This window comes from Harpia harpyja, chromosome 2 (genome assembly GCF_026419915.1).
Source record: "Harpia harpyja isolate bHarHar1 chromosome 2, bHarHar1 primary haplotype, whole genome shotgun sequence".
Classification (NCBI taxonomy): domain Eukaryota; kingdom Metazoa; phylum Chordata; class Aves; order Accipitriformes; family Accipitridae; genus Harpia; species Harpia harpyja.
Genome location: NC_068941.1, coordinates 2250753 through 2272172, shown reverse-complemented (window position 1 = coordinate 2272172; position 21420 = coordinate 2250753). Strand labels below are relative to the sequence as shown.

At 45.5% G+C, this 21420-nt stretch overlaps 1 protein-coding gene across 3 annotated transcripts in view; it reads left to right on the top strand.

Annotated features, from left to right (window-relative positions):
- Positions 1 to 21420, top strand: part of SLC4A4 (solute carrier family 4 member 4) — a 234423-nt gene that overhangs the window by 51718 nt on the left and 161285 nt on the right. The window lies entirely within an intron of this gene.

Sequence of the window (21420 nt, the reverse complement as noted above, 5' to 3'; positions counted from 1 at the left end):
ACTGAGTTTGCTCGGGATTGTACGCAGTTTGTGGCAGGAATGCTCTTTACTGCTGTCGGACAGTGTTGAAGGCAATTACAGCACCCGTAATTGGGTGATAAAACGGTGCGTGGCATAAGTAAAAAGCTACAGAACTTTAAAAACGCTTGGTTAAAACTGTACCACAGCCTGTTGGAGTGCTTGCTCTCGGGTAAATCTCTACCATCGTCTCTCTAGACCTTGATGACTCAATGTCGAATAGTGGCTTCAAGGAGTGGCCCCAGACTTTCAGGTAAAAGCTTGCATGGAGATTGAGCTCAAAGATACTGTGACGTGGAGTTAACTGTTAAGCCTGGAAAATTAGCGCGTCGCTTTAGTTACGATGAAAATACCTCCTATGAAATAAAAGCATTTAGTACAAGACCGTGCACTAGCCTTTTGGGGTGTAGGAGAATGCAAGCTGTCCGTTGCGTCAGGTGTTTCTAAACTGAGCGGCTGCACGGTGACCTGCTGAGCCGGGAAGCCCCATGGTATCGTTTGTCCTCTTGTTTTTCAATTGTCTAATTCCATTAACTGCAGAGATAGAAATGTCTTTGAATTACTCTCCTGCGATTATTAGTTTTTCACATAAGGAACTTTTGAAGTTGCCTGAAGGACTGAGTATCAGTGGGGAGAATTTGCATGGGTTTTATGGGAGAAATAGCAGAAAGTCAGAGAAGCCTACATCTCGGTTCTTGGCGTTCAGTTCTGTTTGTTTTGGAATTGTGGATTTCTGTCCAAATTTACAGCCATGTAAATAAAAGGAGAGCGGGACTCGGAGCATACAATAGTCAGCTGTGATCCATGCTGTTTGAGTATGACTGATCCTTCTGAGCACATTGGAGGAAGTTGCAAATGGCCCTATTTTTAACAGATTTTCTCACCAGAAAAATCAGAAGAGATAACTTGACATCACCAAAATTGGAATCCTTTTAAATTGCGGCTGAAATGAACTTTCAACATCTGAATTCCAGAAATGTGTGCTGTTAGCAGAGCTAATTCTGCTGCAAAAGTAAAACAAAGACTGAAGGGGGGATTTATTATTTTTTTTTTTTTAAAGCGCGTGTGTATTATTTAGATATATATGTATGTGTGTAGAGAGAGAGAGAATATGGCTAATCTATGTATTTACTACTCCTAAGGAAATCCTTTGGGGGGGGTGTGTGTGTGTAGGGGGGGAATCTTCCAAGCCACAGCATTTCAAATCCTAGCTTTATTATATAACTACATTTATAGGGGAACAGTCATATTACTATTTTGGTACTATATAATATATGATTGCTAAATACTCTGTATTAAATCTGACTTGAAATAAGCCGTCATTGTCCTTCCATAAGTACTGATCCATACATCTCGCATCTCAAAGTGAGTCTTGAAAAATTGAACTTGATGGTGGTGGGAACTGTTCGAATGACTTCAAGACTGAGGATTACTAAAATAACTTTATTCTGTTATTAACAATAATTATAAAAATGGTTTCAATTCTAATTCAGTTCTAATGTTACCGTAATAAATGAAAGTATTTTAAAATATACTGAAATATAAAATGTTGGCTGGATGAATTACATAATTTTCCTTGCCTTGTAAACAAATTATTCCTGCAAGGTATGGTCCAGAGTGAATATTTTGTCTAGGTTTCAGAGGAGAAAAGCTTGGATCCAGCCAGAGACTGTGAAACAAATTGCATTTCTTTATAAATTGGAGCAGGTTTCTCTGTGTTGCTCCTTCTTAGACATATTTCAAGGACTGCTTTTCCAGCTTACTCAGTTTTTCACTTCCATTAGCTACAGATTTCTTTGCTAAAGGTTTTTTTGAGGGTAGTTTGGAACTTTTGTTTTTTGATCTGTTTTGAGTGTTCCTACCGCTAAATCTGGAACTTGGATATTTCCATTATCTGTCCAGCTATGGACACAAATAATTGTGGGTGGAAAACGGTGCTCAGAACTATGGGGGCCATGGTGGGAATGGTACCTCTTTTTTTTAACCTGCGAAAGGTGACTGCTGCTAATCTGTGTAACTAGTGAAACAGGCTAAAATTTTATGTGATTGTTCCCTACTGGAGATTTAATTTTACTTTCTTTCACAAGTTATCACGATGATCTGGTGTGGTGGGTTGACCCTGGCTGGATGTCAGGTGCCCACCAAAGCCGCTCGATCACTCCCCCCCTCAACTGGACAGGGGAGAGAAAATACAATGAAAGGCTCATGGGTTGAGGTAAGGACAGGGAGAGATCACTCACCAATTACCGTCACGGGCAAAACAGGCTCGACTTAGGGCAAATTAACTTAATTTATTACCAATGCAATCAGAATATGGTAGTGAGAAATAAAGCCAAATCTTAAAACCTCTTCCCCCCACCCCTCCCTTCTTCCCGGGCACAACTTCACTCCCGAATTCTCTCCCTCCTCCCCGCCAGCGGCGCAGGGGAACGGGGAGTGGGAGTTGGGGTCAGTTCGTCACACCTTGTCTCTGCCGCTCCTTCCTCCTCACACTCTTCCCCTGCTCCAGCGTGGAGTCCCTCCCACGGGAGACCGTTCTCCATGAACTTCTCCAACGTGGGTCCTTCCCACGGGCTGCAGTTCTTCACAAACTGCTCCGGCATGGGTCCCTTCCACGGGCTGCAGTCCTTCAGGAACAGACAGCTCCAGCGCGGGCTTCCCACGGGGTCACAGCCTCCTTCGGGAACCCACTTGCTCCGGCGTGGGGTCCTCTCTCCCTGGGCTGCAGGTGGATATCTGCTCCCCCGTGGACCTCCCTGGGCTGCAGGGGGACAGCCTGCCTCACCGTGGTCTTCCCCACGGGCTGCAGGGGAATCTCTGCTCCGGCGCCTGGAGCATCTCCTCCCCTCCTTCTGCACTGACCTGGGGGTCTGCAGGGCTGGTGCTCTCGCATGTTCTCACTCCTCTCTCTGGCTGCCATTTCTGTGCCCCAGCAATTTTTTTTCCCCTTCTGAAATACCTTATCACAAAGGCGCTACCACCATCGCTGATGGGCTCGGCCTCGGCCAGCGGCGGGTCCGTCTCGGAGGCGGCTGGCATGGGCTCTGTCTGACACAGGGGAAGCTTCTAGCAGCTTCTCACAGAAGCCACCCCTGTAGCCTCCCCCCAGCTACCAAAACCTTGCCCTGCAAACCCAATACAGCTGGTATGATGCAAGAAATCCTGATGGGTTTGCAGGTGCCGACAAATTTTTGGCTTTTTTCACTTCAAGTTGATTCCTGTGGTATATTCTGTCTTGTTCTGCTACTGTTATCTGAGCAAAATATGCCAGCTTTTTTATTTTGATGACTAGGTGGATGTGTAATCTTAAATCAAAGACAACAACTAGAGTCTTGCATGTCAGGTAATGATCTTTATTAAAATTTTCATGTTTTGTCAATTTTGTATCATAAGTGCAGAAATAGAACTTGCCTGTCTTTTTCAGTGGTGTGTGCAATGTGAAGATTAGAATATTTTCACCTGAAGTTTTTTTTAAGTTTTTACTTAATTTTAATCACCTCTTGTAGACTTGCTGATCTGTGTGTCTCATTTCAACTCATAACCTTGAACAGAAGGTTGCAAAAGTTAACTGTTTTTATTGTACCTGTGACTTTATGACACTTCAGACGCATTGTCAACCCTTATATGTAAGCGTAAAAATCTTTCATCAAGGTTGCTAAATATGAGATGACTGTGTGTTTGGAATGAGGTTGGGTAATAGTTGCTCAGTAGCTCAAGGAAAAGTAGCATTTGAGCATATTAAACCTGCTTTGTTGCACTAGAATTGAATGAAAGTATTTCTCATGTACAGGAACTGTACATGCAAATTTTGCTTAGGTCTCATAGTTGGCAAATTTGGTGATCATGAAGTGGATTTTACCCAAATTCTTATTAAATTTGAATAGTCTGATTATCACTTCCATGTCTGACAGTTCCTGCGTTCAGCAGACAAACAGCACAGCTGAAGAACAGTAGCCCTGTTCAGCAGACCAGCCTGTGTGTCTTTCTAGGCAGAAACAATAATCGCAGTGAAAAAATGGATGGGTACTTTGTTCTCTTCTGTCCCCAGTGAAGCTTTGTTCCAAAGCCTTAATGGCACAACAATACAGCGTGTAGTGCCCCGGGAGTAGTTCCACATAAATTGTTTAACATCTCATGATCTATTAGGCTTGGGTTTGTGAGTAATAACCAAGTTTGAGGAGCATTGTCCCAGGCGAAGTGTGAACGTGGCATTCTGCGGAAGCAGTGCCAGGTGCCTTTGTGATGCTGCTGATAGGTAAGCTTAAAAAGACGCTGAGGTGAATGGAGTTTCAGTGCAGTAAGCATCTGTATCGGTGCATGGAGAAAGCTAGGAAATCTGGAGCCGTGCCGTCGGAGTGCAACAGCGTGGTTTCCATCGCTCCTGACGGTACGGCGGGCTCCGATTCTGGTACCTTTCTTACAGTTCATGGGATGTTCATTTCTGTGGGGCTGTTGCCTTAATCCCGCAAAGCACTTTAGCACAGGTGACTTCTGGCCTTGAAGCAATTCAACCGATTGACCTTTAAGGCCATGCTGAGGTGCTGTGCTGGGCTGAGTCCTGTGTCAGTAGCTCCAGTGGTACGAACAGGAGAAACGCATGTTGAGATAGCACAGCGAGTGGAGAGAACTGATCGGACGGGGCCAGAGGGGTGTAAGAGCAAAGTCTAGATTGCAACCGTAAGGTGCTTGCGGGGTGGGGTTGGAAATCAATTGAAGATCAGTGCAAAGTCTTCAGTGCATCTTTGATAGGGACTTGAAGGGTGGCGTCAGAGAGAGGTTGTAGAATAGAATATGTATTTAGAATAGAATATTTCTCTTGGAGGGGAACTTCACTTGGAGGACATCACTAAAAACATCTTGAATAGACAGATGTTGTTAGCAGAGTGCTAACGTTAAATGCTTTCCATTTCACGGTGAGTTTGTCTCCAGTGTATTACTGACACATACATCACCAAAACGTGCTTGGAAGGAAAAGATTATTCTCGCTTAAGAGCAAGAAGTACTTCTGCAGGAATGTGATATATGGAGAGATATTCCCGTAACTGTGTAAATGCTTCTCACTCAGGATAAAATAGTATTTGATGTTTTCTACCTTTTTATGAATGGCAAGTGATCAGTTTATATATTGAAAAGCTGCAGCTGGGTTTTAGAAGGAAAGGCGGTCCGTCTCCCACAACATATACCTTCCATGTCATACAAGCTTTGAGAATGCCTTCTGTGGCCTTCAGCGAATGGTATACATTATACTTAACCGTGCCTAGGGAAGTGGATTTTGAGACCTTATTAGGGTAAAACAAGAGTCCTGAATATGCGTTCTCCTGTCAGACAAAATAAGTGTTTCGGTTAGCTTAGAGGAAAAGGTGAGTATGTGCCTTTTCTACATTTTGAATTTGGGAAAGGCTTCCTTTAATAATGCATTAATCTGCCTGATGCTTTGCTCTGCTTAATACGAATAGCTTGTGTAACTGAAAAAAGAACTAAAATAAAGTTTTGTGCAACATTTAAACTGAAAATAGAACCATTCAAAAAGATAGAGCGCTCTTTTAAACGGTGTGTTACATGGATGAAAACATAAAGACCCATTTGAAGAAAATTTAGCTAAGCCTAGAATGCAAAACGCAGGCTGAGTACCCGACGCAGTTCAGCAGATGACTCGCGTCCCTCGGATGCGTGACTGAGAAGGCGTGAGAGCGACGGTCCGAGTGGGCTGCAAGGAGAGGAGGGATCCGTCTTGCGCCAAGCTCTCTTTGTCCCTGGCAACGTCGCTATCGCTCTTGAAGGTCTGCGAGCAGGCTTCGGTGTGTGAAGCCCGACGGCTCAGAGCTTCCCTGGCTCAAAGCCTCGTGGTTTGCACGGGGAGCACCCGTGCTCTGTGCCTGCCGAGACCGGCTTGCGGTTCCTGCTGCTGCGCTAGAGAATGCTAGCTTCTGCATGGGACCTCGCTCGTGTCCAGTGGCAAGAAGGAAAAGTTGGGTCTGCTGGGCTTTGAGGTAGACCTTGAATTTTGCAGACCTTTGAACCTTAGCTCAGAAGGTAAGCCTGAGAGCCTACTAGCATGGAAAGAATGTGAGCAAGTCTGGGCTTGAGCGTAGGCTCGGGCCCGTGCTTCGCTGACAATGTAGGCAAGCCCAGGCACCCTTCCTTGACTATTGTGGGCACTGAACTACAACCGTGATGCTCCGACTGCTCAGTTTCATGGCTTATTCCTATTTGTATTAAAGGAGTGGGCACGTAACTGTGATCATCATACTATAGTGTGACCTGGGACGGCCACTCTGGACCTGTGAATAAAACGGTGAAACAGCAGGAATTGCTGCAGAAGAAGAACCTCCGTATTTTGCAAGTTTTGTTTGGATCACCCATCTCTTCTCTTTGCCAAAAATGTAATGTATAATTTTTGTTGAAAGGGAATACGCTGCAAAACAATGCCGTGGAAACCCCGACTGTATCTTACGGTGTCAGAATCCTGTCCAGACACTGAATAAAGGGAGTTCATGTCTCCAGCTTTTAAAATAATTACTCGAATTAAAGATCAAGCTGGGAGAGCCCAGAGCCAATGCAGTTCACTGAACATTAGGTATACAACTTAATTTATTAAAAAGCATTGCAAAACCAACTTAAGCTCATCGTGCTCAAAATATATCTCCCGGCAAGTAACCTGAATGTCCTCTGAGCCTTCAGCGGTGGAGAAATGTGGGAGTGCATAGAGATTTCTGCAAACTCTGAAAGTTTCTGTAATTACTTTTGTACAAATGAAGCCATCTTTCTTGAACCTGTTTCTGCCTTTTTAATTCTAAATGATGAATTAGACACCTTTGCGTTAAGTATTCATGGTACAATAACCTTGCGTTACAAACAGCTTAGTATTTTCTGGGGGGGTGGGAATATTTTGGGGGGGGCTTGACTTGTAACTCAGTCAAGGCACCTCGTGTTTTTAATGAAGAGGTCAGCACGCTTCTGGATATGACCCTTACTTTTAAAATTCTCAGTAATGTCTATGAAAGGAGTCTTGAACTGTGGTATCGGCCCAACTTTTCTGGCTCTCTTCCCGGACCAGTTATTCCACTTAGCAATAAAAAAATGCAAGATAATGGGTGCAGATAACTGGGATTTAATATTACTGTAGACTGTTTTCCTTATACCTTTAAAGAGCTATGTTGCAATTAGATGCTGGGCATAAAGCTGGTCTTTGTTAACAGGTGTCTCCAAGAAATTTGTGATTACATGAAGGGGCACAAGCTGGGTTCAGTGATAGGTGGTTATACCCTGTATTTAAGAAAGTGCCTGCAGCTGATGGTTAAGACGGGTGTGACTCGGTCAGAGTCACCGAGGAGCACCTTTTATCTCTTTTGCTTACTGAGATTGCCCTTATCACCAAAAGGACAAAAGGCAGCTTGGTATCCAAACTCTGTTGAAAATTAGCTGGAGTTGGCCACCGTTGTACCCTCTTCTGGAACGGAGATTTCTAGTTAAAGGTGACTGGTGAAATCTGCAAATACCAACTGGTGTAAATATAGTACCCAGGAATACTGGTCGGAAGGATTTGTGTTGAGTTGGGGGCGAATCGGAACAGCTATGGAGTGGCCAGGGGATGGCCAAGTTGGGCAGGTTATGCTCGATGGGTGCTGACCACGCATGTTGCCTTGAGTTGCCCTCTCCATCACCAGACACGCTGGCTTGCTTTGTGGCCACACCTGATAGGCCGAACCGCAGAACTGATTTTCATCTTTTATTTACTTATTTATTTCTTAAAAATCAGTAGGTCAGTAAAACATTCCCTTGGCCCTGTCAGTCAGAAAAGGAGTGTAAAAGTTGCTTTGTGCTGTTATGCTTTTATGTATATATATTACCCAAGCAAAGAACTGTTTGGGGCCTGTTACAGAAAGTTGTTTTTCTGAGGTTTCTTCCCAAAGAATGGCTGCCTCCGTTTTTTTAGGCAAATGCATGTGAAAAAGAGGATGAAAGCAGACAGTGGGCGATCAGCATGCGCAAATTAGCCTGGTCCGGTATGCTCATGTATCAGATCTTCGCATGCAATTCCTGGCCTGTTACCTTCGTACCTTGACTCTCATGGGCACCACACACTAATTCTCGTGCTCTACTTAACATCAACCTGTACGTTGTTTCGTTGTAGGCTGTATATTAGGTGGAGTGTGTTAACATTAACTGTGGCTCTTGAAGGTGCTTCATAAAGCAGAAGTAGGAACTCTTACTTTAGAGAGTTCGGGAAGAAGAGGAAAGAGAACGAGGGAGCTATAAAACATTTTTTTATATAGCTTGCTCGTGTTAAAATGCCGTGGCTTGAAACCCTCCCTGATAAAGGGCTGAGTTGCACAGGAACCTGGGAAATCTCTCCTTTCTGAAGAGCACATTTTAGGGATGTCTGGGAAGTTCATGTTTATGGACTAGTGCCCTGCTGTGTTACTGGAGTCAGAAGGAGCCAGCTATTGATACAGGGAGAGGAACTCATTCTAGTGACAGACTTGCCTGAGTGGCTGTAAAAGTGCTGCAAGAGTCTGAGTAACGTGAGGAGCCTTCCTTTGGTAACGGAAGATGCGAGTGGTCTTAATTTTTTAGGCTGTCTCTGTCCAGAAGAATGATTTTTTTTTCAAAGTCCATTCCTAGAGCAGGTGAGGTTTTTCAGACATTGTCTGAAAGAAATACCTATGCTAAAGTCCTGTTTTCTCTTTTCTTCCAGAAATCTGCTTCATCTTCTGGACAAGCTCGTTAGTCGTTACACTAGTTTTTAGGTTGCTTTGGAGGACCCAGGGCCTCCTGCAACGGTGCTGCTTATCAGCATCACTGTGTTCCTACCATTTTTTTCCCCACAAGTTGTTCTTCCATTGCAATGGGTCACTAAAAAGGAGTTCATAAGAAGTGGCTATGAACACTTTCTGGCAAGAAACTGCTTTTCAGCTCTTGGATTATTGTGTTGTTCTCAGCCTTGTTTTAGGCTGATACGAGTAAGTCTGGTTTGGGCTTCCCTTAAATGGATGTCATCTAGAGGACAGTCTTGTTAAAACTTGGGAGTTGCCTGCTCAGCAGTTCAGTTATGCGCTCTTGGCGGTGGTTGGAGGATGCAGTAAATCCACCTTTAGGGCACTTAGAACCAAGTTAAGAACATGACTCTCCCATGAAGCAAAATGCCAATCCCGTAGCAAACTCATTTTGCTGGTAAAGTGAGTTTAACATTTCTAAATGGATTGACTTTATGCAGGATCACGCGTTGTCTGCTTATACCTCTCTGCTTTTATGCTGTGTCGTGTTCCTCCTGTTTAAGTTGGTGTCCTGGTGGTGAAAGAACCTGTATCGCTTTGTTCGCTGACTAATGCAGCAAAAAGGCAATCATGTGCCCCTGCCTGGTCTGGGCCAAACTCTTATTAATGGCTAATTGATAGTCTGCAGGTACGAGTGTAAAGGTCACGGGCTTGGTCTGCTCTTCACTGGCACCACGCTTCGAAGTCAAGGTGGTAGGTAGGTCGCTGCAATGCGTTACTCTCATCTCTCTATCAGCTGAGCACGTGGAAGGGCAAGGGGCGTCCGAAGGTAGTGCTTTGCTCCGTACACCGGTGACCTGCTCCCTCTTGCCCACTGCAGGGAATTTTACTGAGAAGCGTACAAAATCTCCATTTGCTTTCTTTGCAGGTGCTGTCGAGGGAGCGAGTGTGTGCGTGAGCTGTTTTGCGAGGCTAGTGGACGTGGCAGTGAGGTTCCCCCAGACCGTCTTTTATTCCAGCGGCCGTTGGTGCTCCACGACAGCCGTTGTCTTTGTCCGATAATACCGGCAAAACCACATATGAACCTGCCCCTCTGATACCACGATACGAAATTTTGAGTAGCAGAAAAGTTTCCCTGCATGTGGGTGTGAGTCTGGTTAGCGATAGCCAGGGATCAGACATACGTGATTTTTTCCCAGCAGCCTGATCGTAGCCCCCAGAAGGCACAATAGACTGCTCTCCTTGAACAGGATCGCGTGTCTGCTGTGACGATGCAGAAGGTAGTCGTCGCTTGCAGTCACATTTCTGCTGAATGATCCTCGTGGGTGTCATTTGTAAGGGACCTGCATCCTTTGGGTTCTGGGGCTTGTGCTGGCATAATCGGTGTTTTGCTGAGCACTTGGTGCTCTTGAGAGACAGAATGGCCCCCTGGGTTCATGGTGCTGTGGGCTGTGACTTACTTCTGTTGTTCTGGCTGGAGCTTAATTTGGTGGAAGTGATGAAATGCTTCGTTATTTCAGTTTGTTCTCACATGGCTTTAAAATAATCTGGTTTTGCATTTTTCTCCTCTCTCCCCTTTTCTTTCTGGAAATGTTGTTTCTTCATCTTCAGTAAACTTGCACTGGTTTGTGTTTTGGTTTGGGTTTTGGGGGGGTGGGGGGGGTAGTGTTTTTTTTTCCCTCCCAGTGCAGCTGGGGGAGGCAAAAAGGGCGTTTAGTTGAAAATTGGCTGTTTGCATTTCTGGCTATCAGGTCTGCATTAGTTTTGATTGACTATTATTAAATTAGCATTTTATGCATGCACCGGGACCAATGCCAGTGACCTTCTTCAGAAGAGATTTCATCCAATCTGCCCTGGGGAACAGTCGCTATGAAGTCTTCTGGACAAGCGGTTGTCACTCCAGCGAGGATGAGGTTAGCTTGGAGCCCTCTAGTCTCTGAAAGCCCACTCATTTTCTTCCTTGCCTAATATTTTTTGAGAAGTTGTCTTTCCTCTGCCTGGATTATGTGTGTATGCTGACATTTGGATTGGGTGACTTTGCCTCTTCTGTTTTAGTTTGACCAGAGAGGTTGTGGCTGCCCCATCCCTGGCAGTGTTCAAGGCCAGGTCGGATGGGGCTTTGAGCAACCTGGTCGAGTGGAAGGTGTCCCTGCCCGTGGCAGGGGGGTTGGAACTAGATCATCTTTCAGGTCCCTTCCTACCCAAACCATTCTAGGATTCTATGAGTTTCACAGCTGTGTGCTCTGATCACACTCCTTTTGATGTGATCTCAAATGGTATCACATCCCTTCTTACTTTTGAGTGACTTGTCTAATTTGTAGAAATTACATAATCTTACAGGGACTTTCATCTAGTAACCAGTTTGCAGAGATTGATTTTTTGTTTTTTAGTTCCTTCTCCCCGCCCCCAAGGTCTCTACTATTTAGAAATCAAATAAAACTCTTGACATACTCATTGTTCTTGGTTATGTACTTTCTCCAGGTCTCAATCTATAGCTGGACGGCACACACTGTAGTTGCATGAGGATTTTGGTGATAAGCATGCTTCAGGAAGATCCTGCTCGTGTCACGCCATTCTGTGCCGCTCATTTGTGCCACATGGACTGTGTATGAGGTTGAGTGTTGAAGCAGATTACTGAAATCATCCATGTTAAAAATATCCTTTATGCTGGATTATGTTTTTGAAACCAGCATATCGTGAAACCGCTTATCACTTCAGAACGCTGAGAATTGGATCAGATGTGCTGTGACTGCACTCTGTGAAGTGCTGAAAGTGCATTAGCTCCCTTGGCTGCTTCAGATGTGTCCAAAACGTTTTATACAACCAGGCTTTCTGCCTTTGCCAGTCGAGCTTTGTGCTGGATCAGGTATTGTCTGTCCTCCTCCCAGCAGAAAGCGTAAAGCCAGCATACGTTCTGTACTGCGTGCTTGGCTGGGGCCTGGCCTGGCTCAGGCTCGATATTAATGTTGGTGGTCCAGAGTTTTGTGATGCTTTTAGAATGACTTCAGCATCTCAGAGATGCTTGGGGAGGTGATGGGGAGGAAAATGTGCAGCTCTAGGAGTTGTGCATTCGGAAGCATGAAGCCTGAAGGAAGGGAAAAGCTCCAAACTCTAATTACAGAAGTGAAATGAAGATCTAAGCTGGTCTCACACATGTGTTAATTGGGGGTATTTTGTGTGCTGGGGGTTATTGTTACGGAGAAGAGACTTTCCCCCAAAACAGTCCCATGGGAGGACGAGTGCAGGAGCGGCTTGCTGGGAAACGGGGATTGAGAGTGCTGGATTGTTCTCCCAGGAGAAAACCAGATCTGGGTTAATGGTGCCACTGGGTGTGCTGCCCCACCCCACATTGTACACACTGCCTGTTCTTTCGCTGAGTGGGAAATGCACTTAAACCGAGGAACTCCCATTTCAGATAACCTTTTTCTTTGGAAAGGCAGTCTGGCAGGACTGAGACGCCCACTTTAACATCCTTGTCTATAGGTAGGAAACGCTGTGTCGGATCCAAGCTACCCATACCTTGCCTTTTGAGGCTCTCTGTAGGCAATATTCAGCGGTTGCTGGAAGGATTTCCCACAATTGCTGTTTCTTTGTCTGGGTTTATATATCTGGGTATTTTTATATATAGGTGTATACAGATCCTCTGTCTATTACGTACTTCTCAAGTCTTCCCCCCATTTTAAAGTTGCGCGCTGAGCCGATGTGAAATGCATGCTTGCAATATTGCAGGCAGTTCTTAGTCCGTGATACCTAGTCTTATGACACAATACACTTCGGCACAGATTTCTCGAAAAGAGCTCTTACACGAGGCTTGAACAAAGAGCAACTACTTAATAAAACAGGATTGTTTTTAAGTAGACACGGATTTAGTTGAAGAGCACATGAAAATGCTCTCATAAATCAGCCCTCTGGAGCAGTTTCATCTAAGGTTTATTGAGCCTCAAGTCATGCGCTAAATTATAAATCTGTTGTACACTGCCTAATTTTCTTTAAGTGGGGCAAACATACGCTGTATGGCTTGAAGTCATCTTTTCACGTTAGCTTTCTTGTTTAGTCCACTCCTGAAATGCACTCTCTCCTCCTGCCACTTTCCCATTTTTTTAAACTACTAATAAGGATTTGCTAAGCCTTTTTTCCCAAGCGAATGTTTTGAAGCAGGTGGGGGATTTTAGGAACTTTTTCATGCCAAAATTGAACTCTGTTCTTTTTTCTACTAGTATGCAAAACAAAAACATTGTCGGGATAGCCAACTGGATGTGTAAAACGTGGTCGAGTAAGAAGTTGCCTGTAAGGCGTAGAACTGTAACAAAAATACTGCAGGACACGACATTGTCATGGTAATAAATGGCAAAAAAAAGAATCAGATCCCGCAGGCTGTCTTGAAATAATAATTTTTAGGAAAAATCCACCACTGCTTGTGGGTTTAAAACCTGACAGCATTCTGCCTCTAGAGGAAACTTTTTTGCGATTTGTATTTCATGCTTTGCAGCAAATTAAACTACAAAAATGCCTGGTTTATGTTAGCCTCAAACAGATATAATATTTGCAGGCCGAAATCACTTCTTCCCGTTGATTGGCTGATCTCATAAAGCTCCTGCGTAAGTGCAATCTTGAATTCCTTTCAGAGTGTCTCTATACCCTTTCCTGGCTCTAGCTACATCAAATATAGCAGACGTATGTGGAAGATGTCAGGAACCAGGTGCTCGGCTGCAGAGGTTCACCATGTCCTGTTGGAGAGAGGGCTTTAACTGAGAAGCTCTAGTTTTCAAATTAAGCTTGAATGAAATGTAGACCTCTCCTTGCTGGTATGTCTCCAGTTACAGGTCCGTGGTTTCCCTTAAGCGAAGGAAATGAAAACAAACAGGCAGCTGACTTTGTCAAGTTTTTATAGAGTTGTGTCATTTTATGGTAAGCAATCTAAACATAATAAAACGATGGCGTCAATTGCTACACCTACCCTAGGGTCCAGTGCCAATATCCCCCTTGTATTTCCCTGTGTTTTGATAGTGTTGCTCGATTGTTTGTGCAGAAGAAAGCTTCAATTTCATTCACTCCCGATTATTTTTCCTAGTAGTTATTTCATTTTTGGAACGTATGCAGGTTGAAGAGTTCTTCTGAAGTTGTCAGAGATTTAAATTGAAATCCAAATGGTAGAACTCACTTTGTCAAAATAAATTCAAACAATTCTTAAGTTGGTTTCAGGAAGGTGCTATCACAGGCTTCACCTGTGAATTGAGATAAACTTTTAGGTTCTTGACGTTCCAGTCAGTAAGAGATTTTGAAAACAAGATTTAGTCAAGAACTGAGACTCGTATTTAAATCTTATAATGGGACTTAATTTCAATCCCTGAGAACACTTCTGTAGAGTGAGGCATTTCACATTAACAATGACATGACTTAATCGGGAATTTATGAAAAACCAAACCCAATAGAAGTCCCTGCCCCCAACCACATTTTCAAAAATGTCTCATTAATACTAAGCCCACTTAGAGTAATCTAAATAGCATGGCACAGTGCTAGTGAACAAATGGGCTACTTTTTCCAGAGTGAGATCCATGTGACTGAGACATTTCAAGCAAATAACCTGTATCGAGGTTTGTATTCTACTTGCTGCTGCCCGATTGATCAGAGGCACCCAGTAGCTTTGGTTTGTGGTTTCCCCTAGGTCTTCGGAACCTGCTGACAAGACCACCCTGTCGGTGGACAGGGAAGATACTTGAGTCGGATGAATGGGCAGCAGCGTAAAGGCAAATGGCTGCCTACAGAAAACACCGTCCGAAATGCTGATGGGGAGGCAACCTCTCAGAAAGGAGGTTTCTGAGGGACAAAGCAGCACTGAGAGAATGTGTCTATTTAAATGTCTTATTCTCAAGAACATACTGAGCTTGAGAGTGGTTTAAAAAAAAACCAAAAAACCAAGGTGAAATAGCATGCAATCTGAAAAGCGGTCTTGTAGCTGTATGCAAAGAGTATGTTAGCATACTGATGGGTGCAGGATGCGTACAGCTTTACAAAGCTATGCCAGCGACACGGGAGCTGTGCTTGCCTGGCCTGGCTCTTGCAGTCTGTGCGAAAGCGCGCCGGGCTGGGCCAGCGGCTTCTTTCCTGCATGTGCCATCTTGTCATAACTCTGACCTGGGTGGGCTTCCACGAAAGGACCTCGAGGGAGGGGATGGTGGGAAGCGTAACCTCAAGGATTTATGTGGGCTGTTGAGGGGCATGCTTACCCTGTGTTTTGCACGTTCTTTCTGCAAAGCCCCTTTAACAAACGAGCTTCAGTGTCAGGTAATGAAAGGCCTATGTCACTGTCATGCTTGAGAGACACGAGCAAGTGACAGCGAACCTTTGAGTTTTCACGTGCCCTTTGGAAAGACGGGTAATCCAGAACGTGCTGTTGCTTGTAAGTTGGTAATAAGATGATTAACTTGCAAAGTTTTCTTACTTTTTGCTTCCTCCTCGTTTCACTACAGCATGTGCAATTAATCAGCAACCGTGTCGCATGTATCGTGGTCCGACGCGTGCTGGCCGTTCATTGGAACTAGAAAATTCAGAGTTGGTACTGCAAAAAGGGAAAGTACAGCCCAAACCAAATGAACAGGCAACGCTCCTTCGAGGTTGTGTATGTTCCAGCCTTCTCCTATGTGTCCTACATTGTCAGAAAAAATGGTGCTTTAGCACCCTGCTTGCATTTGCAGATTTTAGCCTTGTAGCTTTTGCAGTTGTCTCGCGGTTCTGTACAGGAGATGGCTGGCGTTGCTCTGGAGAGGGAAATGGCGTTCTCCATTCAGACAACAAGTCTGCAGGAGGGTGAAGAGCTGAGATGAGTCCTTCTGCATCTGCTCTACTGGATTGCATTGTGCAAAGCAGTATCTTGGGTATTAGTTCCCTGTTGATTATAGAGAGTTATTTTAAAAGAAGCTGGGTTTATGTTTGCATTTAAAAATATTATAAATTTAAAAAATATTATAGTGCAAGTTCTTTCTGCAGAAAGCAGAGCCTGCTGTCCTCATCTGCTCCTGGTGAGTACAACCTTTTGCTGAGAAAGCATGTAAATAAATGCTGTTTTAGAGCTGACGGGGGAAAATGCATCCAAGATAAATTTTGGCAATGTGTTCTAAAAGTGCATCAACCAGACCGTGCTGAGTACAGTCAGAGGCTCGTTTTTCGGTGTGATGGAGCCCATATGCAAGTATGCGAGAAAAACAAAACGCATCTAGCCCCTAAAAAGGAATCGGTCATATGAGGTCTGTTTATTCAAGCATTTGCGTATGGGCTGTGAGAGCATCAGTTGGGACCAAGTCTCCTTCCTAATTTCCTCTTTACTTGGCCGCTATCGTCGCAGCATCTGAATGCTTCACAGGTTGCAGAGAGAAGAAATAACGTTATCTCTGTCTCTCCACAGCCTGTTGACAGAAGAAGCCCGTTTAGCTTATAGACTCGTTACCTGTTGGATACACGCACGCATGCACACACGCTTGGCATCTAGCTTGGGTGGCTTGGTGAAGGCACCGGTTGTCACTGATGGGGAAGCCTTTGGTGGCTCTTCTCTCTACTGAGGTCCAGGCTCCGCGTGTCCCATCTCTGTGAGCCTCCAAGCCTCGCTGATGGCTGCGTCGCTCCGTCTGTCGTCGAAGGTCGAATGATGTTGCTTGTCACAAGTAGCGTTGGCGGTGGAGGACGCATCTCAGTCCGGTGAAGGACTCTGAACGCCGGCTCGGTTGTCACGAGCAGGCTCTTGCACCTCGTGGCGAGCCATGTCGCGTTTCTTGTCGCCAGCTCCAGTCGTGATTACCAGCAGCAAAACCGCAGCCGATGGGTACGTGCGCATGGGTCGCTCCGAGATTTTTCCTGGCAGCGGGGCGGGGGAATTGCAGAGGTGCAGGAGTCCTTTGTGTGTGGGTTCAGGTGTAGTCCCTGTGGGATTGCGAGACCTGCCAAACAGCTCAGCCAGCGATGCCCGGTGCGCTCTTCGCTTGTGTTCGTTGCTTTTCTCCTCCAGCATCCCCATCCGTTGCGCTCCCGCTCCACTTCATGTATAGCAGTTTTCTGAGGGAAAAAGTCTTGACGGGTAAACGATGGCCATCTCTGAGAAGCAGACAAGGGTGACTGATTCCGCACGCTTGGGGAGATCTTATTTCGCTCCCCTTTCCCACGAACTTCCGCACACCTGCCTGGAAGAGCTGTGAAGCAGGAGCTGTTGCGCTGCGTGGCTGGGCAGGCACGTTTCGGTTAGCAGGTTGGACGTGACCCCTTTTGGAGCCGGGCTGTTGGGGCTGCTGTTTCGGCCGGCAGGCGTTGCTGCTCTGTGACCCAATGTTCGCAATCCTCTCTCCTCCCTGAAGCCGTTGACACACTCCGCGCCCTGGCTTATTGCAAAAAGATTGCTCTATAAATGTGACTTTCGCACGGGCTCTGCATTATGCTGTTTCAGTTACAGAGCTGGCTCCGTGGTTTGTTTTTTGTTTGTTTTTTTTTTTCTTTTTCTTTGTTCATTCCAGAGTTTGCTGGAGTTTCTTCCTGATTGCAAAAGACGTTTGAAATGGGCAGAATCGTAAAAGCTTATCAGCAAGTAATAACTCTCCTTTCTTGCTCTCCAGCGACGTTAACGCGTTTCTTCGCTCCAGCGAGTTGCATCCCCACGCAACAGCTCGCGCTGCCGCATCAGCCCTTCTGCTTTATTAATGCCGAACGCTCGTTTCCCTCTTCTCCCGTCATCAATTACAAAGTTATAAAAAGCGCTTGGCGTTGATGACTGTCAACGTTGATGACTGGCGGGGCCGGGCGGTGGCAGCACTCCATCTCCTAGGGCTCCAGCTGGGAGGAGGGAGAGGAGGGCTGGCCGCGGGTCTCTGCCTCGCTTAGGACCGGGCACAGCAAAGTTGAGGTTACTTGCTGCTTTAGACTGCTCGGAAGATGTGTTGCAAGTGTTCGGTGCTGTAAGGAGGAGACCTGCAGGACAAATTTACACTGTGATGGGCAAAACAGAGACTGTCAGATAAGGGTAGGCAAAGGGAAGGAGACAAGGAGTTTTAAGTAATTTTTTTTTTTTTTTTTTTTTTTTTTTAGCCTATCACCAACAATTGGGTTTTGAGCCACAGCAGTTTTCCTTTAGAACCCCAATCAGGTTTGTCGTGCTAATGCTGAAAGCTCAGAAACCTCGAAAGTTACCCGGAGCAGAGAGGCAAACGTACTTGCTCATTTCTCAGGGTGTGCTCTGCTTGCTGGAGAATAGACTTTTCATCTTCTTTTCTGCTTTGTGCTATTTGATTTCCTTCACTTTCACCCATTTTATACTGACTTTCCTTTCCATTATGAAGCCTGGGATCCCTGTTAGTATTAAATTGGTCTTGTTCTTTCTGAGTAGTCTGGCAGAATATTTCTGTGAGCTGTATCTGCGAGTGGTCTGCAAATTTAGGTTTGAGTTGTATGCTGTGTTGGGTAGGCTATGTGTGACTCTTGTTAATATCCTGTTGACACATAATGTCATTTCTAAAAATGTTTGGTACCGATCTAATTATCTACCCAGAGAGGCCAATTACTCAAGCAGCTCATATTTTTTCACTTGAGTATATTTTGTCAGAGTACATGACTTGCTCAGATCTAGACCCTGAAAATAGAAACCCAATTTTTTAAATTAATTTTTTAGGTTTGTTCCCAAAACCTTGCTGTAGCAGTAATGAGGATGTGGATCTAGATAAAAAGTGTCTGAATGTCCCATGCTTTTTACCTTACTACGAGGAGCTAGTAAACCAGGCTTAAACTAAGGCACATTTCTGTTCAGAGGCCCTAAGAAAAACGTTCACCCTTTCTTCTCTCCAGTGTGTGTGTCTCCTCCATGGGATGGTGAAAATACCTTTTCTTGCTGCAGTGCTTCACTGGTAGGACCCTGCCAGTTTTCCCCTGAAGACCCAAGGGGAGATTTTCTTGCTGTTTCACGTGTGCGGTGTTTGTTGGTTGTTTTTTGGTTTTGTTTTTGTTCTTTTTTCATTTCTGCAACTCCCATTTCATGTTATTTGAAAAATCCCAGGGGGGCTGAAATATTTCCCCCGTGCCAATTCATAAAGGATGTGGGTTTTTTGCTAGATTTTGGCCTGAAGAAATCCTGCAGTAATCCGAGAAGGGCAGAAAAGACCAAGTCAAGGGAGGTGGCGCTTGGGAGTCTAATCACTAAACTCCCGCGGATTAGAGTCGGGGCGCCGTGCCAAGGCGACCCGAGCTCTATTCCTGGCCCTTTAAACCCCCCAGCTCCTTCGGATCCGCTCTGCACGCGTTCTGGGGAAAGCATCAGCCTCGCCATGTGTCGTAAGCAGTTCTCCAACCCTCTGCAGCTAGAAAGCGCAGCTGTTTAAATGTGATAAAGTGATCCAAGGGAGGAAAGGTGCCGTTACTGGGAGGGCGGGGGGGGAAGCGGGGGGGTCCGTTCCTGCCGCCCGCGGCAAGGTGCTGCCTTGGATGCTCAGCAGCAAGCGGGGCACAGCAGTGGGCAGGATGATGCTGAGAGGATGCACTGCTGTGGTGGGGAATTTGAGCAGAGATTTTACTCAGTGGACGGCACCCGGTGAATTTTCAGAGCTGTATTCCTTGCAGGCAGTGGAAATTATTCCCTTCCTTTCCCCAATTTTCTCCCTCTTCCCCCCCACCCTGCCTGTACTGTTGCTTCTCAGCTGCCTTTGCCGAAGACGGTATGGGGAAACTGGCCTTCGAAACTGGGGTTGGAGCAGGGGCTGCGCGCTGCGCAGCTGTGGTTGCGCACATACGCACGTGCCGAGGGGCCCGAATGTGTCGGTGCTCGGGGAATGGAGGTGAACGCCGGGGCACGTTGTGCGTGAAACTGTAAGAATAGACTTTACAGAGTAATAAAGTGCGTGCGGTTTGTGTTCGGGCTGGAAATCCGGTCCCATCTGTTCCAGATGTTTTCAGTTGTGTTTATAGCAAGTAGCTACTGTGCTGCTTTGGGGGGAAAAAAAAATAAAATAAAAGCATCGGCGTGTGCCTTCATAACCATTGCAAACGGGCAAAAGCATCCATGAAATACATTCCCTTTTGTTGCCTTAGAAAAGATGCGTAAATAGTCTTGAATAATTTAATGAAGAACCAGAGCTTTCAGAGAAGGCTTCTGTGTGCGTGCCTGAGTGCTGGCTTTGTGTGGTTTATTGGCAAGAAGCACGTCCTACCCCTTCGCGCAGGGCAGCAGCTACTTGTGGAATGGTACCTTTCTCAAGTCAGAGAAATTTGTTTTTCAAATCCTTCAGCTTCTGGATCTCTGGTAGACCTTGCGGGCAGAAAGAGCCTGTGTGAAGGGGAGGTGGGCCTCGTTTCAAACGTCCGAATTGGACCTAAACTTAGGAGCTGATGCTCATGTTCGTTTCTGGGGACGGTGCAGTATTATTTGCTGCCATCCCATAATCCAAATGCAAAATGTGTATTTCCATATGCTTAGTTAGTGGGTTTGAATCTGTCCTGTTTTGCTTTGTTCTTTTTTATCCGTGATGTATTTGAGACTCGGTCATGGGAGCTGAGCTGCGGACTAAGAGCCAAGGATGGGGCCAACGGCGTGCTAGTAAAGGCGCTTGAGGTGGAGGAAAACTTGGCAAAGATGGGAGAATGAAAGTAGTAGCACAGCAGCCAGAAAATGAGGGCTCTGGTACTTTCTTTTGTGGCTGAATTTGTTTGTTTGTTTGTTTTGTTCAGGTAGGCGTCGACATGCAAGGTAGATACCCTCACTCGTTCTGATTTCTTGGTATTCATCCGTTTAGTTTTTATACTCTCCCGAGTTTGAATGTGCCCTTAAAAAACTCTGTTTGCTGCTACTGCACTTGGAGGATCTTGTGGGATCACAAGTGGAAGCGATATGGATGTGAAGAAGTGGTGAAGGCTTTGTCTCTTTCTGTACCGAGTTTGTCCCTATTCCGTCTAGGGAATATAAGGAAAAGGTGTTGGTTTTCGATCATTACTCACATATGCCTCTTTCTTGCCATTGGTAGGAAAACAGGTTACCGGCTCAGTCTCCAGTTGTGTTAAGATAGAAAACTTCCACAGGGCAGCAAATGTGTGCTTAGCCTCCAAGCAATATGAAAGGAGATTCTTTAATATAGCTAGATTTTTTTTCTTTGTTATCTTACTGTTTTTGTATTTACCTGTCAAAGGCCAATTTGCAGGTAAACCCTTGGAAAGCGTGCAGGGTCTTATTTTGTAGGTGAAATACAGCAGCCTGAGTTCTGGGCAGCGCCACGGGGGGAATTTTGTGGCAGGGGCGTAGAATTAGGAGTCTCTTCTAAACAGAGAAGCAGATAAGAGGTGGAGAGAAAACGGGAGGGGAGAGAAGGCAACTGCTAAAACCCGTCCCCAAATGGATGAATGAATGGGTGACACACATAAATGACTGCCGTGATGGTCTGACTTACTGTAGCTCGGTCTCGGGATAATCCTCGTATGTCAGATTTCTGTAAGGCCAACATGTGACACAAAGCTTGCCTCCCAACAGACAAGTGTGCTTTGCTGGTATTAAGAGGCTGCCTGAAGGCTGGTCTCCCACTGTGCATTCGAACGCGTGTTGATGTCTGCGTGTAGTGTGCGTGCTTGCCAGTGTACGTGGTTCTGCAGCCGAGGTCTTTTAGAAGAACTTTAAAGGGAAACTGGAATTCCACAAACTCTTGGCTATTGTGTAGACAGTCCCAAACTTGCC